Below are 25,366 nucleotides of genomic sequence, written 5' to 3'. Positions count from 1 at the left end.
AAGAATGGCTTAATATCGATTTCCTATATATACCAGAGACTGGCCTCTCTCAAAGGCCCAGAAATATTAGGAAATCTGCAGGTTAAGTGGACAAACACACTATTAGAGGACCTAGGAGAGACTCCTGTAATTACCTTATCAATTCAAGCAATTGCACGTGCCACTCTCTCCGCTACGTGGAGAGAGACACATGTTAAACTATTATTTATGACCTATTTTTCCCCAGAGAAGGGAACTAAATGCCAAAGTCTTACCTTTAATAAATGTCCAAAATGTTCCTATCCCTCGGCTAACCTTATCCATATGTTCTGGTATTGTCCAAAAATAAGGAATTGTTGGCTGAAAACACAATACTGGCTTATCAATTCAGTAGGAATATCTTCACTATCATTCTCTCCCTTAAATATAATTTTCCCATTAGAGGACTTTGGCCTCCCTCGAGATAAACTCAAAATAGATACTTTGGTAATTCTCGCTGTCCGATATTTAATATTGAAGAAATGGAAATCGCGAGCAACCCCAAGTATATTGGAGGTAAAGAATTGTTTGAAGAAACAGTGCATAATAGAACAAATAGATACCAACCTACAGAATGACCAAGAGGTGAGGAGTTTCTTTTTTAAGTGGTTGGACTTTATTAAAGCTCTACCCACAAGTGAAATTGAACATTTAATTTATCCCTTTAGAAATACGGAGTTGGTTCTCCTGGGAATCTGGTAGATCTCTGCAGTTAATAAATGAACTATTAAGGCCATGATCCTTTCTTTTTGTCTTGCCTGCCTTCTTTCTCTCTTTCCCCTCCCCTCCCTCCTCCCTTTCCTCACCTTTTTTTTTTTTTTTTTTTTTTTTTGGGTTTTTGTATTTTTAGTTTTTACGCTTCAAGATATTTAATAGATATTAAATCGAAAAAGGAAAAAGGGGCATCAGGTAGACAGGTTTAAAGTGTTATTGATGAGAGTTAAAATCAGGAATGTATTTTATAGATCAGACCAGATTCTGTCATTACAAGAACTGATCTTGATGTTTTTCTTTTCTTTTTTTTCTTTGATTTTTCTTTTTCTCTCATCTCTATATGAAATTATGTTGTAATAAAAATCCTGATGCTTGTTAATAAAAATAAATTGAAAAAAAAAAAATTGCATTCTCTAACTCAGTGATTTGCAACCTTTTTTTTGCCATGGCACACTTTTTTACATTAAAAAATCCTGCGGCACACCACCATCCCAATTTTTACAAAATCACACATTGTAGCCTAATACAAGATAATACAATCATAATTATTGTCTGTGAATGAATGTCAATGTCATGGTTGTAAATGATGCCTGATGAGCCTGTCACATACCTCCCAATTTTTCAAAATTTGAAAGAGGGACAACCCCGCACTGTTGTCAGTCTGCCGTGGCACACCTGAGGATCTCTCACGGCACACTGGTTGAAAACACTGCTCTAACTGAATCATGAAAGTTTAATTTTGACTAGACTGTCCCTTTAAGGGATAAGGTGAGATTTGTAATCACTAAAGCTTTTAAGTAGTTTTGCAGATCATACAATACTTTAGAACATTTATTATGTGTGACCTTAGGGCTTTATTTATCAAAGGCTTTGTCTCACTACAACTGCAGGTTCTCACATGAGAACCCGCAGTCAGTATTTATCAAGCAGTGGTCATCAGACTGCTGCTTCCTAGCCTCTTTTTCACCTCTTAGGTGGAGAATTTAAATCTCCCCGGTCTCATCCGACCAGGAAGATTTATAGCTCCTGCCTTGAATGGCTGTGTACGGGCAGGGAGCGGGATTGCACACAAGCACAAAATAGCGATGGCGTGCAATCTTAAAAGACCACTTAATGCAGTAGAATTGCATAATTAAAAAGTACATAATGAAAAGACAATGCAATAACACTTACTCTGATTTTCAAATAAGCAGTAGATTAGTTTTCTGACAAATTTATTTTTTCTCCCATTATCCGGCCCACTGTATCATGTGACAAACATCAGCCAATCACAGACTAGTATACGTATACTCTGTGAACTTGTGCACAAGCTCAGTAGGATCTTGTTCCCCAGAAAGTGCGAATATAAAAAGACTGTGCAAAATTTGATAATGGAAGTGAATTGGAAAATGTCTTAAAACTGCACGCACTGTCTGAATCATAAATGTGTATTTTGACTTGAGTGTCCTTTTAAATTCTGGCAGCGGATTACTGCCCGCCAGAGCCGAGCTGGGGCAGACAGGGGCGCATATGTACGCCTCTGTCCGCCCCAGCTTGATAAATCAAGCCCATACAATTCCTATGAAAAATTTGTTGGTGCTCTACAAATAACCGATAATAATAATAATAATAATTACAAGTGGAGCACTAATGATTGCGCAGGAGCACTAAGCAGTATCACTTGACCATGCTATTATTAGCGTTCCACTTGATATTACAACCATAATAAAATTAAATAACAAGAGAAAAAAAAGTAAGGGGCTAATAGCACTCAATCCTACCTATAGAAGTAAACTATAAAACTAAATTTTATTAAGTTAATCATTAAAATGCAAAGAAAACCTCTGCCGTTCACACAATGAACCCCAAATCTCCCATAGAAATCCATGTGTCACTCCCCTGTTTCCTGGCCGATAACAGGAAGCTTCGGCTTCAGGTGACAGGAGTGACAACTACTGTAAAAACAATTAAAAAAATGAGCAACAAACACATTTCTGCCGTTAACCGGCCTTTCTCAATGTTGACTAATACGTAATTGTGTAAAAATTAACAAACTGAAGCTTTCAGGACTGCTGCCCTATAAACGTCCTCCAAATGTTAAGCAGCCAATCCTTGTGAGCCTTCCATTACACACCTCTCCATGTGTGTCATCCACGGGGGGTGTCGTGATGACTCAGAATAGTATCATAGGCTGGTTAGACAGGGGCGTAAATATCCAGCAGTCATACACATCTTTTTAAACTGCAGCTTTTAGCCGGGTAAAGGATCGTATTCAAAGAGACTAATAAAATGGGGCATATGATATCTTATCTTAGATGTCTATCAATGGATATATTATGGATGTATAAAAAGGAATCAAATATTGGATTAAACTAGATATTACAGTGTAAATTTAAACCTTAATGTGTTCTTATTATATCGGGCAAGGACTCCGTCTACAATTAATATTGTGCAATAAGAAATAATAATAAAATTGTGATACCTTTATTCAAGAGGGATTTTTAACTATAATAATCCTATAGTCAATAAGGTGTTGACTATTGTGTATGTATAATCCCCAACCTACATAGTGTGTAGTAGTGTGTGTAGTAGTTATTATGTAAAGTTAGAACCAATCAGAGGACTACATTATGTCTATACCCTCTAATTTACATTTATTGTAGTGTACTCCAGTTTATGAGATAATCTAAATATCTTAGCCATTCTAGTATATCGTTTGTCTCATTATTAATATGAGGTCATTGCCGGATTTATACTTAAGATGAAGTGAAATACAGCTTTTAGATATAGGTAGGTAGAGAACAAATCTAATCTGTAGCATACTAATTACTAATGTATATATATATAGTTAGTATGAGCTTAAACTGGGCTACCTGTTATTATGATGACATCTACTTTAACTATGGATAAAGCCTCTTTTCATGTACTGATTTAAAGGGGGCAATCATATTAATTATAATCTTTATCAATTTTTTTAAAACTTGCTCAATGATACTGGCATTTAAACACCTTACTATATTGTGGTATTAATACATTAGTACGGATAATATAGAATATGGCTGGTATAAAGTAATAATCTCTCCTAGTGCCACCTCTCATATTTTACCCAAAAATTGTAAAATTCAATACAATTATCTTTCACATATTTATGAATACTTAAGGTTTTTACTGAAGATTCTAGTTTTATATTTCTACCATTTAACAGGAGGAGATTAATGGTTTATTTAGGTAAAGTGCTTCACTAATACACCCTTAGATCGAGTAAACTTGTATAGATAGTTTGAATTAGTGACAGCTTTACCATTCCTATAATAGATAGTATTTATAAATATACCCAATAATTGTTATTTTCATTCATACCATGCGGCATAACTGTATTAAGATTAAAAATCCATTTAGTCTCCATTTTCAGTAGTCTTTGTTCTGTATCCCCCCTCTATTAGATCTGATCTTAATCTTTACAGATTAAAAATAAATAGATATATATAGAGGAGTAAATTATCTTGTTTTATTCAAATGTAATGCTTCATCAGAATCATGATCATAATATTTATTACAAATACACCTTCAATGACATATGCATGAGTCAATGGACTTACCCAAAGCCTGCAAAGGCATCTCATCATTGGTGCTGGATCCCTCTGGGCTCCCCACAACAACTACATATATTAATGATATAGATATATATTAGTGAACACAGTTTGGACATCACTAAATCCCATCAGTATCGAATTTTCAAAATAATATACTTAGAAATGTGAAGAATAGACCACTAATATGAACAATAAATGCATGAGTTAATCAAGGTGATTATAAAGAAAATTATGTCTTTAACATATGTTTAACTTCTTACTAAATTAGACAGACTATTCATCTCATATGATTCTATTGCATATCTAAATATACCTATTGATCGTTGTTTTTGAAATATACACACAAACAACACTTTGAATAACAAATGATGAAAAATCAAACCAAAGCCATGTGGCACATAGATCCATTTGTGCAATGTACATTAATCTTTTTTAGGACACAACACATATTGATCACAATGCAAAACTGAAGTTATTATGAAAAATATGTCATCATGGTGCTGTTAGATTATGCTTATATCTAAAAAGTAAGTCCAAGAGTGAATATGTGATTTAGATATCAATATTGTTTCATCAAAACAATGTAAGGATGATTGAATATATTGATTCTTAAAGGGACACTGACCACAAATATTTAATTCATTGATTCAAATAGAACATTCAATTTTAAGGAATTTTTACATTTACTCCTATTATAGATTTGTCTGTGTTCTCTTGCTTTATTTATTTATTTATTTTAAATGCAGCTAAGCAATATTTTGGTTCTGAAAATATTGCTCGTTGAATGTATCCACCAATCAGCAAGAACAAGCCAGGCAGTTCCCAAAAAATGGACCTGCATCTAAACTTACATTCTTGCTTTTCAAATAAAGATACCAAGAGCATACTGAAAATATGATTATAGGAGTAAATAATAAAGTTTATTAATATTGCATGCTCTATCTGAATGACAACAGAAATAATTTGTGTTCATTGTCCCTTTAATATTAAAATATCTTGATTTGACAATGTTGCTGTTAATGAATTTTCGAGTCCATATGTTGATGTAATGAATAGGATGGAGCATGCAATTACAAACAATTATGTAATTTAAGGATATCTAGGTATGTGTTCCGAGCGCTAAAGTTTATAAAAAGGCCTTAAGCTTACTAACAGATTAGCCTCCTAGCAGGCTAAATAGTAGGTAACAGAATAGGGGGTGATAGTAAGCGCTGAATAGCTTAAAAGGCTGGAAACTAAATTCTGGCGAATAATTTATTCCATATACATTCAAATTAAAATCACAGATAAAATGTTAAAACACAATGTTCATATATAAATACAGTAAAATTCTGTTCATGGATCCATTAAATATTCCAGGAGTTTTGTACCTGGCTACTTTAGTTATACAAAACCTTGAATGTAGCTATCTCCAAAGTTCTTATGTGTGTTTAGGATAGATTAATAAGTCGGTTACCTGACTTTGGCGTTCTAGATATGGTTCTATTATCAGTGGATGAAAAAAAGTGTGGGCTGTGGTTCAGATCAAACCAATGTGATGTGTAACAATAAACAATATATCAACTTTCAAATAAACATTAAAATCTCAGCACATGATGGTGTAAAAACATTCGTTCAAACTTCAATACAAAATTCAAAAAATAATGCAATAATCAAAGGCGTGTGAGATCCGTTACCGGACCAAGTGGAGGAGGGGATGTGAAAGAACGTGATGTTGATGCAAAAAGTAGGTGTTTAACCCCAGAGAAATGTGAATCCACACTAGCGCTAGTGAAAAAAAATTCAAAAAGAAAAAAATATATAAAAAATATATATACAAATAAAGAAATATAGAAAAATATATATATATAGTTCAATGTAGATCAATCTTGAACAGATGAAAAAATGTGAGACAGATGAAAATAATGTGTATCATCAAAAATAAATTAATAATCCCCTTGAAAAATAAAACAAAATTATCCGCAATCCAAAAGTGTAAAATTACGTAAAACAAATATAAATTTTGATGGGCAAAAGTCTTAATTGGCAGAGATTCTATATAGGTGCTCCTAAACACAGAGCCGCTTCAGCACCCTAGGTGCCAGATCCGGAGGTGGTAGTTACCAACTGGTAAGTGATATTGTTAGTGTCTATGATGGAAGTCCATATAGTATATATAGAAATGTTGTTCATAAAGTCAATATCACAAAAATGTAAAAATATAAAAAGATGAAAAGCCTGAAAGAGAAAAAAAAAAAGAAACAATAGTGCAACACTGTATATAAGGGACAATAGTGGTATAAGAATCAAGCTCACCAGTATGTCTGTCAAGGCGTTTCGGCCACGATTTGGCCTTTCTCAAGACTATACTGAATTTGTGTGGACTGGGAGCTTATAAAGCCTAGATGTGGGATTGTTTGTGGGCGGTTTTGGTGCCAAATTTTGAGAGGGTAATCCCCTTCCTGTTTGCCTCAAAGCATCTCTGGGAAATTTTGAGAGGGTAATCCCCTTCCTGTTTGCCTCAAAGCATCTCTGGGAAATGTACAAATATTATCTTAGTCTAATTTTCATCATAGTTTTCTATCTTCTTATATCAGTATTGGTTATATGATATAGTGCAAATTATCAGAATTTTTTTTTATTTTAAAAATGTGTCCAGGATCTATAACATACGTAATGCCGTTAGGGCTCTAAGTTAACCTTCTACCGTATTATGAAGTATAAATCTTTCTCTAGTATGTTACATCTTACAGTGTATTCCTTTCTTCGGAATAAGGAGTGTGGGGGCTAGTATTTGGATTTCGATCGCTTAGTTTGTTTTTATTGGGAGAAAATTGATATTTCAGAACCGCATGTGATGGCTCCCGTGTTGTCTGGTGTATGTAATTCTATCATGGGCTTCCGGTTTGTTGTTCTATTACTGCTACTACTATGTGTAGCTTACGGATGTTATAAATTCTGACTAAATCTACTTGTTTGTGTGAGGGGATATAGTGGCTGATACTTGGATTTCGATAACATAGTTCATTATTGTGAAAAAAGGGGGTTTCAGAACCGCATATGACGGCTCCCATGGTGCTATCTGGTATATGTAGTCTAATGTGGATTTCCGGTTTTACCCATTGCTCCATTAATGTTACTGCTGTGTGCTGCTCACAAATGTTGTAAATAATGAGTGAATCTACTCTCCTGTGTGAGCTTTCTCTCCTATGTAAACCTCAAAAATATTTAAAATATTTAAAAATATTTGTTTATTTATATATTTAGTTTCTCCGTTTTTATTCAGTAATTATATAATTGGGTATCTTCTTATGTTTGTATGTTAACTCGTTTAAAATATTTAAAAATATTTGTTTATTTATATATTTAGTTTCTCCGTTTTTATTCAGTAATTATATAATTGGGTATCTTCTTATGTTTGTATGTTAACTCGTAAGTGAGATAGTCTCTCTGATAATTAGGATGTACCCATGTGGTTCCTCAGCTATGTGTGAGCTCATTGTCAACTCAGTTACATTAATGTCACTAGTTTGGAGTTATGAGGATAGTGTTTTTAGAATAAATATCTATGTGGTTGTGTCTAAATCTAGGATACGCCCAGTTTGGGTCTCTGTATACAACATTAGTCTAATGGTAGTTTTGGAAGCAACGTTTATATTGGATAAAGTCCCTATTGGCTTTATTGAGATGTACCTTAGTTTTTTCTTTATATGACATACCTGATTGTTACATTACTTAATAGTCGAGGTGTGTGTGATAAGTCCGATCTTGACACCACTTAGCGATCGTGATATGTATCCGGGTATAGTCCCAACCTTGAGTGTGTGTGTTAGCTTCTATAATTTGTTCTTAACAGAGGGCTGATACTGTGCTCAGGATAGATGATTCTGATATTCGGAATAATTCTTTTGAGTATATTTGAACTGTATGACTGGGACGTGTTTGTGAAAACTTATGTGGACCCATACGTACATAAGTAAATAAATGGGTCTTCATGTTCATATCGACTCTAAAAGGTTTCCATCTATGGGGAATAATTTGGATATATTCTCTAAATGTATCGTCATGATTGGTTTTATTTTATTTTAGTTTATTTTTTGTTATTTCATAATCCTATTTTCCGGATTATGAGCTATATGTATGGATCTGTTATCAATCGTGTAGTCAGAGGCCCACTGGCTTTCGCTACTAAATCTCTAGATGGAAAGGCTATCTGGCTTTTGGTTCTTGGTAACTGATCTAGGGGATACTCTTATTATAGAAGATGGACCTACTGCCTAAATTAATGGCAGTTAGTTTTATGATTCTCTTCTTTTGTAGAAGGGGACTCTCTGTTGTTTGGATCTGCCTGAGGATCTTGGCTAGTGCAGAGTGAGAAGATGAGCAAGGTCTTCCTTGTGATTGAGACCTTTGGGAAAAAGGCAATCCAGCATAAATATCCATTTGGATTCATTATATAAAAGTTTCTGCTCATGGTTCCCTCCCCGCCAGTTTCTTCTGACTTTCTGTATTCCAAAGAAACTAAACTCCTTCATATTCCACTTGTGGATGGTAGCAAAATGTTTGTATAGTGGGGTATCTACTTTTCCCTTTTCTATACAGAGGATATGCTCCCTCATCCTGTCCTTAAGGGCTCTTGATGTTTGCCCTATGTATTGGAGACCACAGGAGCAAGAGATTAGATATATGACGTTCTTGTCGCTGCATCTGATCAGGTCTCTGATCTTATATTTCTCATTTCTGTGATGTGAAGAAAACGTCTCAGTTTTTTGCCCATTTTTACATGCCTTACAGCTCGGGCATGGGAAGAATCCTCTGATGTTTTTGCCACGATGGTCAGTGGTAGAGTTGGTGTTCCCTTTTCTTGGGATACTAGGTGCTATCATACATTTTAGATTTTTCGTTTTTCTGTAGATAAATTTGGGGTTGGGAACTAGCTTTTCCCCAATTATGTCGTCTTCTTTTAGTATCACCCGATGTCTCCTGATGATATTTTCTAGAATATGTCTATTCTCGCAAAACTCGGTTATCATCGGTACGTCAATTACATTATCGTTCCACATTATTCCTGGTTTTGTTTTATAACCTAGAAGGTTCTTCCTGTCGACCTTGCTAACTTCCTTGATCTTTTCATCTAGGGTGTCTTTGTTGTATCCTCTCTCGAGGAATCGTTGTTTCAGTATTTGTGACTGCTTGGTCCATTGCTCTGTGGTAGAGCAATTTTTCTTTACCCTTAGGAATTGCCCTTTAGGTATGTTGGACTTCCAGGTGGGGTGATGACAGCTCTTATTATGGACATAATTGTTACAATCAACCTCCTTGAAGAAGGTTGATGTCTCAATCAGTCCATCTTTTATTTCTATTCTTAGGTCCAGGAAATCTAATCTTTCTTGGCTATATTGATATGTAAACTTCAGGTTCATCTCGTTTTGGTTCATTACTTTTAAAGTGTGTAGCAAGTCTTCCAATGTTCCACTCCAGATCAGAAAGATGTCATCTATGTATCTGGAGTATAGAACCAGGTCCGCGCCAGCTGGGCATGAGTCCCAAAAGATGTTCTCCCATTGTCCCATATACAGGTTCGCGTAGCTTGGCGCGAACCTGGTCCCCATGGCTGTACCACACTTTTGTTTGTAAAACTTGTTGTTGTTGCAGAAGTAGTTATGGTTCAATATAAAATCAATGCTGTCCAAAACAAATTTCCTTTGTTCATCTGGTATGTCCTGATCTTTCATTAGAAATGTATTGACTGCCTTTAATCCCAATTCATGTGGGATGCTCGTGTAGAGTGACGTCACGTCACATGTGGCCATTATGTAGTTCTTCTTCCAGGTGATGTCATTCAGTAGTGCCAAAATTTGGGTCGAGTCTCTCAGGTATGATGGTAATGCAATAACATGTTTCTGTAAAATTTTATCAACATATTCTGATAGATTACATGTTAGAGACCCTATCCCAGATATAATCGGCCTACCTGGCGGATTATCTAGGGATTTGTGGACTTTCGGTAGTTGGTAAAAGACCGGAGTTCTTGGATGTGTTATTTTTATATAATCATATTCCTTCTCACTTAGTACACCTTGGGTTTTTGCTTCTCCAAGTAGGGCATCCAACTCCCTCTTAAATCTTATTACTGGATCACTGCAGAGTTTATGGTATGTTTTATCATCACCTAAAATCCTCATACACTCATCCTCATACTTCGTCTTGTCCATGATGACTATTCCGCCACCCTTGTCGGCTGGTTTAATTATCAGGTCGTTGTTCTTCTCTAGACGTTTGATTGTCTCCAATTTCGGTCTTGTGAGATTATGTTTTATTTTATTTCATTTCGATAGTTTGAGGTCTCTAATATCTTTGCAGACATTCATTTCGAATGTTTCTATACAGCTCCCCTTGCTCATTATAGGATAGAAGGTTGATTTTACTTTGAGATCAGTGTGTGTAAATCTGTCATTAGCTCCACCATCCGTCCGTGTTGGATATGGATCGATGGGTGATTTGAGGAAATGCCTCTTTAGGGTCAGTGTTCTTACTAGTTCCTTAGCATTAATGAATGTTTGGAATTTATCCATTTTCTTCGATGGAGCAAAACTCAATCCATAGGAGAGTACATCTTTTTCTTTGTCCGTCAATGTTTTGGAACTGAGGTTAAACAGTCCTCTGTTGTTTCTGTCGGTATCCGCTTCTGTTGGGTTATCCGTTCTAGGTGTTACTGTTAGATGTTTTCCGGATTTATGTTTCTTTACTCTATTGCCCCCTCTCGATCCTCTCGAGGTTTTCTTTTGTGTATGGAACTCGATGGTTCTTCCATGTCTGTATTTTTTCTTTTCAGTGTTAGTTTGCTCTTCTCTTTCTCTCTGGGTGGAAGGGGACTCTCCCCTAAAAAAACTTGGTCACTAGTTTGGCCGTTATCGTGCCCCACCTTGGTTTTTTGGTTTTGCGGGGTCTGTTTTGGTTGGCCCATCTCCAGATTGTGGTGATGTCGTTGGTCACTCAACAACCTCACATGCTTTGATGTGTTCTGATTGTGTGGAGGATATTCCCTCCAGCTCTGTTTCCTATAACCATTATATGTGTAATGATTATATTCTTTGTGGTCAGTGGGGGGGCGAGTATTTCCCATATAGGTGGGACGGTCTCGACCTTGCTCCACTGGTGGTAGATCCCTTCCATAAGTTGCCCTCGGTGGGGGTGGTGATCTTCTGTAGTCCTGGTAATAGTATGGTTGTCTATAATTGTAGGTCTGCGGGCGAGGTTGTCCGTAGTTTGGCCTGTTGTTACCATAACGTGGTTAGTTCTCTCGATAGGGGTAATCATGTTGTCTTCTATTGTGGTATCGTGGTTTTCTTTCATGATATCCATGGTTGTCATAATCTCTGTAGGGCCTCTGGTCTATCTCATATTGAGTGTGTCCATAATTCCTGTTATATGAGAAATTTCTTCTATGAGGGTAGTGGCTGTTACTCGGCCTCCTTGGCGAATAATTCTGTGGCCTCTGTGTTCTGTAGTGTTCATTCATCGGTTTATAGTGGTCTTCCTGTCTCTTCTTTTTCTTGTGATTTACCTCAATCCAAGCTCCATTTGTGTCCTCATCACCATCGTTTGGCCTCTTGTCTGTTGTATGTTGTATAATTTCTACCTCCTCTTTGTCTGGGGAGTCAATGGCCTGGGAAATGTTATCATCTATGGATTTCTTTAGGTCTAATTCCCTATTTAATTTCTTCATTTTCTTCTGAATAACATCTTCTCTGGTTTTGGTTACCCGTTTAATAAGTGTGTCTCTTCTCTCAGTTATCTCCTTGGATTCTGATTCTGTGCTATCCAAATTGGTTAGCAATACCTCGTCATCTTTAATTTCGTCATCCAGTTTTGCAATCAGGGATGTCTTGAACTCGATGATGAGTCTCATTAGCTGTCTAGATGTCTCTAATAGGATATTTACCCATTTCTCTGCGAAATTGGGATCTGCTAACTGGAACGAACACTCCTTTCTAATGCTTAGGCCTTTGGGTATCAAATCGAGTTCTAAGCATTTGGTTAAGAAAGAGATTTCGGATTTATATTTGACTTCAGAGATTAATCATTTCTCTAGGTTTCTGAAGATGGATGGAATGTCTAATCTATCTGGGTCATCATAATCTTCATCTACCGATGTGATAATATTTAATGTGATATCCCTTCTCAATGTGGATAACAGATCCATACTTATATTAATGGATGCGTCGACGAAACAGTCGATATATACTCTAAATGTTATGTATCCTATAAAGAGTTGTAGTGTGATTTAAAAAAGCTTTCAAATAGACTTATTTTTGGCTATTTTGCTTCATTGTGTTATAATCTTTTTTTAAAGGAGCAACTATGTACTACTGATATCTGAACACATGAGTTGAACCAATGAAAATAGGCAATTTTCGGCATCAAACAATCAGCCCGTTACTCCCAGTAATGCATTGCTGATCCTGAGCCAACCTAGATATGATTTTCTAATAAGGATAACAATAGACTGAAGCAATTTAGATAATCAAATACAATTTGAAATTATTTTGAAATCACGTGTCTAAATCCTAAAAGTGAAATGTTTGTTTTCATGTCCCTTTAATGATAATAATAAACAAAAAAACGTATGAAATTTATATTTTTAGAATCTGCACTTTTTCAAAAATGTGTTAGTGTTGTCTAAATGTATCCAAAAAATCGCAAGAACTACACAGGGGCAGAATATAAAATGGGCAGGAACCTAAGCTTACATTAAAATGAAGATATCAAGAATAGAAGGGATATCTTCAAATACTCATAATTTTAGATTCGTATTACAATGTAATCCCAACTTTGATTCATGATTCTTATTTTAAAATAACCGGAAAAGATAATTAGAGTATCCATATAAATATCGACCAATGTGAATGTATTATGTAATGTTATGTCCAAGTTTGTAAGACAAAGGTAAATTAATATGAGACATTAACATATTTGTTAATATTGAACAATAACAAATAATACTTCTAACTAGGTTATGATTCGATAGTCAATGTATGAAATGGCGGATGATAGGGATTTCACAGATGCGCAATTCCCTTTTCGCTCTGTGACACATATTCTGTAGAGCGCAAGAAACATCACTCCTATTTCATGTGTGACGAATCTAAAATCAGATATCTGAACATCATATGTAGCGTATGTTGTGAGATCTATATAGGTTGAATATATGACTATATACACATTTCTTAAAAAGTCTACTCAAATATTAATATATTATATGAAGTTGGATATTTACCTGGTTCAGATTCTCTGTCCTCTTCTCCCAGGCCACCGGACGGAGAAGCAGCTGCACTGGCCCCAGGGTCAGGACTTTCATATCCAGCAGCTGGGAGGGAAGAAGAAGAGGCCGAGGAGTGAGAGGATCTAAATCTGCTGGGGATACGGAGATTGAGGAGCTTGCATAAAGTCAACTCATAAGGGAGTAGGTAGAGTTTCCGTTGGGGATTAGTTTTTTCCCATCCCTCTTACGGGCTTTTACCCACTCCCTTATGAGGTCGACTTTTTTGTGCAGACGCAACCTCATATCTCCGAACCTCCGCATAATTTAATCCTAGCTCCTCAGGACGCCACACACCAAGTTAACATCATTGGTGATAGATGCCCAGAGGGCCTTCTTAATGCTCTGCTTTGTCGACCTCTTCTTGTTCCCAAACAGCTGCGGATAGAAGTCCTGGACGGCGTTGACCAGTGCTGCACTCTCTGACTTGGTGAACCTGGGAGGCGTCATGCCTGCTAGTCCCAACAAATATATAAATATATATAATCTATATATAAACTGCCAGCAGGCATTAGAGAACTGACAATAATGGCAACGTGTAATGGACTTTTATATAGTGATGTCGCAAATTGTTCACCGGCGAATTTTTCCCGGCGAACATAGCTTGTTCGCATTCGCAACGGCGAGCAAACATATGCGATGTTCAATCCGCCCCCTATTCGTCATCATTGAGTAAACTTTGACCCTGTATCTCACAGTCTGCAGACACATTCCAGCCAATCAGCAGCAGACCCTCCCTCCCAGACCCTCCCAGCTTCTGGACAGCAGCCATTTTAGATTCATTAGGAAGCTGCATTCTTAGTGAGAGGAGGGACAGTGTAGCTGCTGCTGATTTAATAGGGAAATTGATAGCTAGGCTAGTGTATTCAGTGTCGACTACAGTCCTGAAGGACTCATCTGATCTCTGCTGTAAGGACAGCACCCCAAAAAGCCCTTTTTAGGGCTAGAACATCAGTCTGTTTTTTTTCCTGTGTAATCTAACTGCAGTTGCCTGCCTGCCAAGCCCCTTGCCCAGTGCCACCACTCATATCTGGTGTAACAGTAATGTAAATTAAAAAAAACAAAACTTTTTTGACTGTGAAACATCAGTCTGCTAGTGTAATCTAATTGCAGTTGCCTGCCTGCCAGATTGTGTGCCAGGCCCACTTGCCCATTGCCACCACTCATATCTGGTGTAACAGTAGTGTAAATTTAAAAAAAAAAAATTTTGACTGTGAAACATCAGTCTGCTTGTGTAATCTAATTGCAGTTGCCTGCCTGCCAGCGTGTGTGCCAGACCCACTTGCCCAGTGCCACCACTCATATCTGGTGTAACAGTAGTGTAAATTTAAAAAAAATAAAACTTTTTTGACTGTGAAACATCAGTCTGCTAGTGTAATCTAATTGCAGTTGCCTGCCTGCCAGCGTGTGTGCCAGGCTCACAGCGTATACTGTGCCCACTTGCCCAGTGCCACCACTCATATCTGGTGTAACAGTAGTGTAAATTTAAAAAAAAAAAAACTTTTTTGACTGTGAAACATCAGTCTGCTTGTGTAATCTAATTGCAGTTGCCTGCCTGCCAGCGTGTGTGCCAGGCTCACAGCGTATACTGTGCCCACTTGCCCAGTGCCACCACTCATATCTGGTGTAACAATAGTGTAAATTTAAAAAAAAACTTTTTTGACTGTGAAACATCAGTCTGCTTGTGTAATCTAATTGCAGTTGCCTGCCTGCCTGCCAGCGTGTGTGCCAGGCCCACTTGCCCAGTGCCACCACTCATATCTGGTGTAACAGTAAATTTTAAAAAAAAACTTTTTTGACTGTGAAACATCAGTCTGCTAGTGTAATCTAATTGAAGTTGCCTGCCTGCCAGCATATGTGCCAGGCCCACTTGCCCAGTGCCACCACTCATATCTGGTGTAACAGTAGTGTAAATTAAAAAAAAAACTTTTTTGACTGTGAAACATCAGTCTACTTGTGTAATCTAATTGCAGTTGCCTGCCTGCCAGCGTGTGTGCCAGGCCCACTTGACCAGTGCCACCACTCATATCTGGTGTAACAGTAGTGTAAATTTAAAAAAAAAAATTTGACTGTGAAACATCAGTCTGCTAGTGTAATCTAATTGCTGTTGCCTGCCTTCCAGCATGTGTGCCAGGCTCACAGCGTATACTGTGCCCACTTGCCCAGTGCCACCACTCATATCTGGTGTAACAGTAGTGTAAATTTAAAAAAAAACTTTTTTGACTGTGAAATATCAGTCTGCTTGTGTAATTTAATTGCAGTTGCCTGCCTGCCAGCGTGTGTGCCAGGCTCACAGTGTATACTGTGCCCACTTGCCCAGTGCCACCACTCATATCTTGTTTAATAGTAGTGTAAGTGTACATTTAAAAAAAAAAAAAAAACTTTTTGGACTGTGAAACATCAGTCTGCTTTTTTGTGTCAGGCTCACAGCGTATACTGTGCCCACTTGCCCAGTGGCACCACTCATATCTTGTTTAATAGTAGTGTAAGTGTACATTTAAAAAAAAAAAAACTTTTTGGACTGTGAAACATCAGTCTGCTTTTTTGTGTCAGGCTCACAGCGTATACTGTGCCCACTTGCCCAGTGCCACCACTCACATTATCTTGTTTAATAATAGTGTAAGTGTACATTTAAAAAAAAAAAATTGGACTGTGAAACATCAGTCTGCTTTTTTGTGTCAGGCTCACAGCATATACTGTGCCCACTAGCCCAGTGCCACCACTCATATCTTGTTTAATAGTAGTGTAAGTGTACATTTAAAAAATAAAAACTTTTTGGACTGTGAAACATCAGTCTGCTTTTTTGTGTCAGGCTCACAGCGTATACTGTGCCCACTTGCCCAGTGCCACCACTCATATCTTGTTTAATAGTAGTGTAAGTGTACATTTAAAAAAAAAAAAAAACTTTTTGGACTGTGAAACATCAGTCTGCATTTTTGTGTCAGGCTCACAACGTATACTGTGCCCACTTGCCCAGTGGCACCACTCATATCTTGATTACGAATTCCCTATAGCCTCCAGGGAGAGAGGGTGGGATTTGGGGTTTTGGCCCTTGGGACCTATTGAAACAAAACATGAGTGTTTACAGTAGTTAGTGCCTTATGCCAAATGATTAGAATTATTGATAAGAAGAAGGACAGGAAAAGTGAAGCATATTTGGCACACTTGGTGGGGCCAAAACCAGTACTATATTGATTGTGTGGTATGTCGTGTATTCATTAAAACTTAACTTTTATATCAATTATAATTAAAAAAGGAGTGGAAGTCTCCACCAGTGAGTATTTGATAAAAAAGACAAAAAATATTAAAATTGTGTCCGAGTGATACTCGGTACGCAAAAGCTCCTCTCAGGTGTGATACAGTGATCAGTCTGTATCACACTGTCCGGTTTGGGTAGCTAAAACCAAATAGCTATCAATATCCTTAACTATATGCTATTGATGGGAAATATAAGTTCCATTTCCATCAGTTGTATTTGTAAAGATATAACACATAGGTCTATTTCATTCAAACTTCCCCATTTCATATATTAAAAGTGTATTGACGATTTTTACTTATCAACCACTAATGGGGTTATATTGCGATATGGTGATGTCACAGCGTGATCAAATTCAATTTTATTGATGAAAAGCCATACGGCTAGATTTAGAGTTTTGTCGGTAAGGACCCGCGTAGCTAACGCCGGCTTTTTTCTGGCCGCACCATAAAAATAACTCTGGTATTGAGAGTCCACATAAAGGCTGAGTTAGGCTCCAAAAAAGGAGCGTAGAGCATATTTAACGCAGCTTCAACTCTCGATACCAGAGTTGCTTACGGACGCGGCCAGCCTCAAAAACGTGCTCGTGCACGATTCCCCCATAGGAAACAATGGGGCTGTTTGAGCTGAAAAAAAACCTAACACCTGCAAAAAAGCCGCGTTCAGCTCCTAACGCAGCCCCATTGTTTGCTATGGGGAAACACTTCCTACGTCTGCACCTAACACCCTAACATGTACCCCGAGTCTAAACACCCCTAGCCTTACACTTATTAACCCCTAATCTGCCGCCCCCATTATCGCTGACCCCTGCATATTATTTTTAACCCCTAATCTGCCGCTCCGTAAACCGCCGCTACTTACATTATCCTTATGTACCCCTAATCTGCTGCCCCTAACACCGCCGACCCCTATATTATATTTATTAACCCCTAATCTGCCCCCCACAACGTCGCCTCCACCTGCCTACACTTATTAACCCCTAATCTGCAGAGCGGACCGCACCGCTCTCATAATAAAGTTATTAGCCCCTAATCCGCCTCACTAACCCTATAATAAATAGTATTAACCCCTAATCTGCCCTCCCTAACATTGCCGACACCTAACTTCAATTATTAACCCCTAATCTGCCGACTGGAGCTCACCGCTATTCTAATAAATGTATTAACCCCTAAAGCTAAGTCTAACCCTAACACTAACACCCCCCTAAATTAAATATAATTTAAATCTAACGAAATTAATTAACTCTTATTAAATAAATTATTCCTATTTAAAGCTAAATACTTACCTGTAGAATAAATCCTAATATAGCTACAATATAAATTATAATTATATTATAGCTATTTTAGGATTAATATTTATTTTACAGGTAACTTTGTATTTATTTTAACCAGGTACAATTGCTATTAAATAGTTAAGAACTATTTAATAGTTAAAATAGTTAAAATAATTACAAAATTACCTGTAAAATAAATCCTAACCTAAGTTACAATTAAACCTAACACTACACTATCAATAAATTAATTAAATAAAATACCTATAATTATCTACATTTAAACCTAACACTACACTATCAATAAATAAATTAAATACAATACCTACAAATAACTACAATGAAATAAACTATCTAAAGTACAAAAAATAAAAAAGAACTAAGTTACAAAAAATAAGAAAATATTTACAAACATCAGAAAAATATTACAACAATTTTAAACTAATTACACCTACTCTAAGCCCCCTAATAAAATAACAAAGCCCCCCAAAATAAAAAAATGCCCTACCCTATTCTAAATTACTAAAGTTCAAAGCTCTTTTACCTTACCAGCCCTGAATAGGGCCCTTTGCGGGGCATGCCCCAAGAAGTTCAGCTCTTTTGCCTGTAAAAAAAACCATACAATACCCCCCCCCAACATTACAACCCACCACCCACATACCCCTAATCTAACCCAAACCCCCCTTAAATAAACCTAACACTAAGCCCCTGAAGATCTTCCTACCTTATCTTCACCATACCAGGTTCACCGATCGATCCAGAAGAGCTCCTCTGATGTCCTGATCCAAGCCCAAGCGGGGGGCTGAAGAGGTCCATGATCCGTCTGAAGTCATCATCCAAGCGGGAGCTGAAGAGGTCCATGATCCGGCTGAAGTCTTCATCCAAGCGGGAGCTGAAGAGGTCCATGATCCGGATGAAGTCTTCTATCAACGGCATCTTCAATCTTCTTTCTTCGGGAGCCATCATCTTCCATCCGACGTGGAACATCCTCTTCTCCCGACGCCTACTAGCCGAATGACGGTTCCTTTAAATGACGTCATCCAAGATGGCGTCCCTCGAATTACGATTGGCTGATAGGATTCTATCAGCCAATCGGAATTAAGGTAGGAATATTCTGATTGGCTGATGGAATCAGCCAATCAGAATCAAGTTCAATCCGATTGGATTGGAATATTCCTACCTTAATTCCGTTTGGCTGATAGAATCCTATCAGCCAATCGGAATTCGAGGGACGCCATCTTGGATGACGTCATTTAAAGGAACCGTCATTCGTCGTTCAGTCGTCGGCCAGGATGGATGTTCCGCGTCGGAGGTCTTCAGGATCCTGCTGCTCCGCTCCGGATGGATGACGATAGAAGATCCCGCTTGGATGAAGACTTCAATCGGATGGAAGACCTCTTCTGCCCCGCTTGGATGAAGACTTCTACCGGATGGAGGACCTCTTCTTGCTCCGCTTGGATGAAGAATTTGGCTCGGCTGGGTGAAGACGACTCAAGGTAGGGAGATCTTCAGGGGCTTAGTGTTAGGTTTATTTAAGGGGGGTTTGGGTTAGATTAGGGGTATGTGGGTGGTGGGTTGTAATGTTGGGGGGGGTATTGTATGTTTTTTTTTACAGGCAAAAGAGCTGAACTTCTTGGGGCTTGCCCCGCAAAGGGCCCTGTTCAGGGCTGGTAAGGTAAAAGAGCTTTGAACTTTAGTAATCTAGAATAGGGTAGGGCATTTTTTTTATTTTGGGGGGCTTTGTTATTTTATTAGGGGGCTTAGAGTAGGTGTAATTAGTTTAAAATTGTTGTAATATTTTTCTTATGTTTGTAAATATTTTTTTATTTTTTGTAACTTAGTTCTTTTTTATTTTTTGTACTTTAGTTAGTTTATTTCATTGTAGTTATTTGTAGGTATTGTATTTAATTAATTTATTGATAGTGTAGTGTTAGGTTTAATTGTAGGTAATTGTAGGTATTTTATTTAATTAATTTATTGATAGTGTAGAGTTAGGTTTAATTGTAACTTAGGTTAGGATTTATTTTACAGGTAAATTTGTAATTATTTTAACTATTTTAGCTATTAAATCGTTCTTAACTATTTAATAGCTATTGTACCTGGTTAAAATAAATACAAAGTTACCTGTAAAATAAATATTAATCCTAAAATAGCTATAATATAATTATAATTTATATTGTAGCTATATTAGGATTTATTTTACAGGTAAGTATGTAGCTTTAGCGGTGAGCTCCAGTCGGCAGATTAGGGGTTAATGTTTGAAGTTAGGTGTCGGCGATGTTAGGGAGGGCAGATTAGGGGTTAATACTATTTATTATAGGGTTAGTGAGGCAGATTAGGGGTTAATAACTTTATAATAATAGCGGTGCGGTCCGCTCGGCAGATTAGGGGTTAATAAGTGTAGGCAGGTGGAGGCGACGTTGAGGGGGGCAGATTAGGGGTTAATAAATATGATATAGGGGTCGGCGGTGTTAGGGGCAGCAGATTAGGGGTACATAAGTATAACGTAGGTGGCGGCGCTTTGCGGTCGGCAGATTAGGGGTTAATTATTGTAGGTAGCTGGCTGCGACATTGTGGGGGCAGGTTAGGGGTTAATAAATATAATATAGGGGTCGGCGGTGTTAGGGGCAGCAGATTAGGGGTACATAAGTATAACATAGGTGGCAGTCGGCAGATTAGGGGTTAAAAAAATTTAATCGAGTGGCGGCGATGTGGGGGGACCTCGGTTTAGGGGTACATAGGTAGTTTATGGGTGTTAGTGTACTTTAGAGTACAGTAGTTAAGAGCTTTATGAACCGGCGTTAGCTCAGAAAGCTCTTAACTACTGACTTTTTTCTGCGGCTGGAGTATTGTCGTTAGAATTCTAACGCTCACTTCAGACACGACTCTAAATACCGGAGTTAGAAAAATCCCATTGAAAATATAGGATACACAATTTACGTAAGGGGATCTGCGGTATGGAAAAGTCGCAGCTGAAAAGTGAGCGTTAGACCCTTTTTTTAATGACTCCAAATACCGGAGGTAGCCTAAAACCAGCGTTAGGAGCCCAACTCTAAATCTAGCCGTTATTTTGGCAAATACAAAATTGTTTGTGAGTGTCTGTGAATCAGATTGGTACACAGATTGCTTGATTCTGATAAGTTTAAGAAAAAATTATAGTAGACACCTATATATCTGAGTATTATACTATTAGCAACGATTTGGATGTTTAAAATAATTCTTTCTGCTAGTAGTAATAGTTTTTTATGATGTGTCTATTTCTCCGTTATTTTATTAGTCCGATATATCTATCGTGTGTTTTTCCACTTTGAATCTACCCCAGTTAACCATATATTCAGTTATGCTGTTTGAGGTGTTTCACCCTGGTAAATTTAAGTAAGTTTGTACAGGGGAACGTAGGATTCTAAGGTAGTTCAAAGTCAAGTGACACTGAACAGGCTTATATAAAGCGATAGCCTAATTATAAACAATCTGCTATAAGGCTTAAAGCAGCCCGGGTCAATTAAATTAAGGCTACAGTATCGCTGAAGTAAATAAGCACTGGTGATATTTTTTACAAAGGATATTATCAGAATCAGATGGCACTAGGATAATCTGTCTATAGCGATAGCCTAAATTTGAGCAGTGTACTCCAACAAAGTGAGGCTAAATACAGCCTAAGTCAATATCATTAAAGGCTAATAGTCGCTATGCTAGATTAATGCTAGTTAGAATAAGAAGTTAAAAGTTAAGGAATAAGGTGCCTAAAAGAGGCCAACAATTATTGCTAAACCCAACGGACTATGTGAGAGGAGCAGTGCGAACACCTGTTTAATAGTAGTGTAAGTGTACATTTAAAAAAAAAACTTTTTGGACTGTGAAACATCAGTCTGCTTTTTTGTGTCAGGCTCACAGCGTATACTGTGCCCACTTGCCCAGTGGCACCACTCATATCTTGTTTAATAGTAGTGTAAGTGTACATTTTAAAAAAAATGACAGGCAGAGGCAGGCCACCCCGCAGGTGCCTTCGTGGTCATGGTGCTATTATCTCTGTATTTAAAATGAGATTAGCTTTTACACACCTAGCTGTAATTTGTTACACTGTTGGTATTTTTATTCTGTATAATAATAAATACTAATTCTACTTTTTACAAGTCTGGTGTCAGTGTTGCAGTCTCCTTGTAAGTAACCTAAGGGCGGATAAGCCCTTCTCCCCTTCTTACTCCAGTTCCAACTCACAGAAAGTGATCCAGGCAAGGGTTGCTGTTTGGAGACCTATAGCTACAGGATACCACGACAGGGATTCCTTTGTACAGCCAGCTGGTTTGCTGCTAAAATACCAGCCTGCTTCTATAGGCACAATAGAGTGCCTTCACGTTTGTGAGTACCCTGCATCTTGTCTCGCTTGGATTTTGTGGTCCTCATTGGTCTACACATGTGGCGCCTCTGTTTCTGTTTTTGTTACAGTTATCCATCATAGAAGTTACATCTTCCCTTTGGCCCTAGAATAATGCCCAGTGTTCAGAGGCCACGTACCATGAACTCGAAAAGTTTTGAGGATATAGTTGACTTTTTAACACAGGACACCCAATCTTCTATAGCTTCCGCTCCGAACCTTGACGCACCATCCTCCTCCAGCTTATCTTCGGGCACCTCTCAAGTTACCACTCGCCCGCCTCCCGCCACCACCAACACTAGCACCACAGCCGCTTCACTTGATCTGTCAGAGGAGTTATTTACACATCAGTTGGAAGAAATGAGTGATGCGCAACCATCATTGACAGAGGATGTAGATAACAGTGATATATCTCAGTCAGGCAGCATTACAGACATGGACGTACAGTGTGATGATGATGATGATGTTGTACATGCTGCTGCTTCCTTTGTTGATTTGTCAGATACAAGTGAAGCAGTTGATGATGACGATGCATCCGTGGATGTCACATGGGTGCCCGCTAGAAGAGAAGAAGAACAGGGGGAAATTTCAGATGGGGAGACAGAGAGGAGGAGGAGGAGACAAGTTGGAAGCAGGGGGAGGTCGTCGCAAGGAGCTAGTGGCACAGTCAGACAGCATGCATCAGCACCCGGCGTCAGCCAGACAGCACGCCAATGAACGCATGCTGTTGCCACCACCAGAATGCCGTCATCGCAGAGCTCAGCAGTGTGGCATTTTTTTGTGTGTCTGCCTCTGACAACAGCGATGCCATTTGCAACCTGTGCCAAAAGAAACTGAGTCGTGGGAAGTCCAACACCCACCTAGGTACAACTGCTTTGCGAAGGCACATGATCGCACATCACAAACACTTATGGTATCAACACATGAGTACAAGCAGCACACAAACTCAAAGCCGCCATCCTCCTCCTGGTCCAGCATCTTCAGCCACGTCAACCACTGCTGTCCTCCTTGCCCCCTCTCAACCATCCGCCATTCCATCTCTCTTCCGGAGCAGTTCCTGCTCATCTGTCCACAGTCAGGTGTCTGTCAAGGACATGTTTGAGCGTAAGAAGCCAATGTCACAAAGTCACCCCCTTGCCCGGTGTCTGACAGCTGGCTTGTCTGAACTCTTAGCCCGCCAGCTTTTACCATACAAGCTGGTGGAGTCTGAGGCGTTCAAAAAATTTGTAGCTATTGGGACACCGCAGTGGAAGGTACCCGGCCAAAATTTCTTTGCACAAAAGGCAATCCCCAACCTGTACTCGATTGTGTGAAAGGAAGTAATGGCATGTCTGGCACACAGTGTTGGGGCAAGGGTACATCTGACCTCTGATAGCTGGTCTGCAAAGCATGGTCAGGACAGGTATATCACCTACACTGCGCATTGGGTAAACCTGCTGATGGCTGCCAAGCATGGAATGCGTGGCTCTGCAGAGGAGTTGGTGACACCGCCATGACTTGCAGGCAGGCCTGCTGCCACCTCCTCTACTCCTCCTGCTCCATCCTCTTCCATAACCTCCTCGGCTGAGTCCTCTTCTGCTGCTGTGTCTTGCTCCACATCAACAGCACCCCCCCCAGCTCCCCAGGTACTATTCCACATCCCGGATACGGCAGTGTCACGCTGTCTTGGGGTTGACTTGCCTGAAAGCAGAGAGTCACACCGGACCAGCACTCCTGTCCGCCCTGAACGCACAGGTGGATCAGTGGCTGACTCCGCACCAACTGGAGATCAGCAAAGTGGTTTCTGACAACGGAAGTAATTTGGTGGCGGCATCGAAATTGGGCAAGTTGACACATGTGCCATGCATGGCATATGTGTGTTATCTGATCGTACAACGCTTTGTGCATAAGTACCCAGGCTTACAGGACGTCCTGAAGCAGGCCAGGAAGGTGTGTGGCCATTTCAGGCGTTCCTACACGGCCATGGCGCACTTTTCAGATATCCAGCGGCAAAACAACATGCCAGTGAGGCGCTTGATTTGCGACAGCCCGACACATTGGAATTCAACACTCCTAATGTTCGACTGCCTGCTCCAACAAGAAAAAGCCGCTAAGAAGTATTTGTATGACCGGGGTGCTAGGACAGCCTCTGCAGAGCTGGGAATTTTGTTACCACGTTACTGGACGCTCATGCACAATGCCTGTAGGCTCATGTGTCCTTTTGAGGAGGTGACAAACCTAGTCAGTCACAACGAAGGCACCGTCAGTGACATCATACCATTTGTTTTCTTCCTGGAGCGTGCCCTGCGAAAAGTGCTGGATCAGGCCATAGATGATCGTGAAGAGGAAGAGGAAGAGTTGTGGTCACCATCACCACCAGAAACAGCCTTATCAGCATTGCTTGCTGGACCAGCGGCAACGCTGGAAGAGGATTGTGAGGAAGAGGAGTCAGAGGAGGAATGTGGCTTTGAGGAGGAGGAGGAGGAAGACCAACCACAACAGGCATCCCAGGTGCTCGTTGTCATCTATCTGGTACCGTGGTGTTGTATGTGGCTGTGGGAAAGAAGATACCTTCAGTGAGATCACTGAGGACGAGGAACGGGACATGAGTAGCTCGGCATCCAACCTTGTGCAAATGGGGTCTTTCATGCTGTCGTGCCTGTTGAGGGACCCACGTATAAAAAAGCTGAAGGAGAACGACCTGTACTGGGTGTCCATGCTATTAGACTCCCAATATAAGCATAAAGTGCCTGAAATGTTACCGAATTACCGCAAGTCGGAAAGGATGCAACAGTTCCAAAATAAATTAAAAAGTATGCTTTACACAGCGTATAAGGGTGATGTCACAGCACAATGGGAATCTAACAGGGGAAGAGGTGAA

This window comes from Bombina bombina, chromosome 6, assembly GCF_027579735.1.
Source record: "Bombina bombina isolate aBomBom1 chromosome 6, aBomBom1.pri, whole genome shotgun sequence".
Classification (NCBI taxonomy): Eukaryota; Metazoa; Chordata; class Amphibia; order Anura; family Bombinatoridae; genus Bombina; species Bombina bombina.
The sequence above is the reverse complement of the archived record's forward strand: the minus strand, read 5'-3'. Positions refer to the sequence as shown.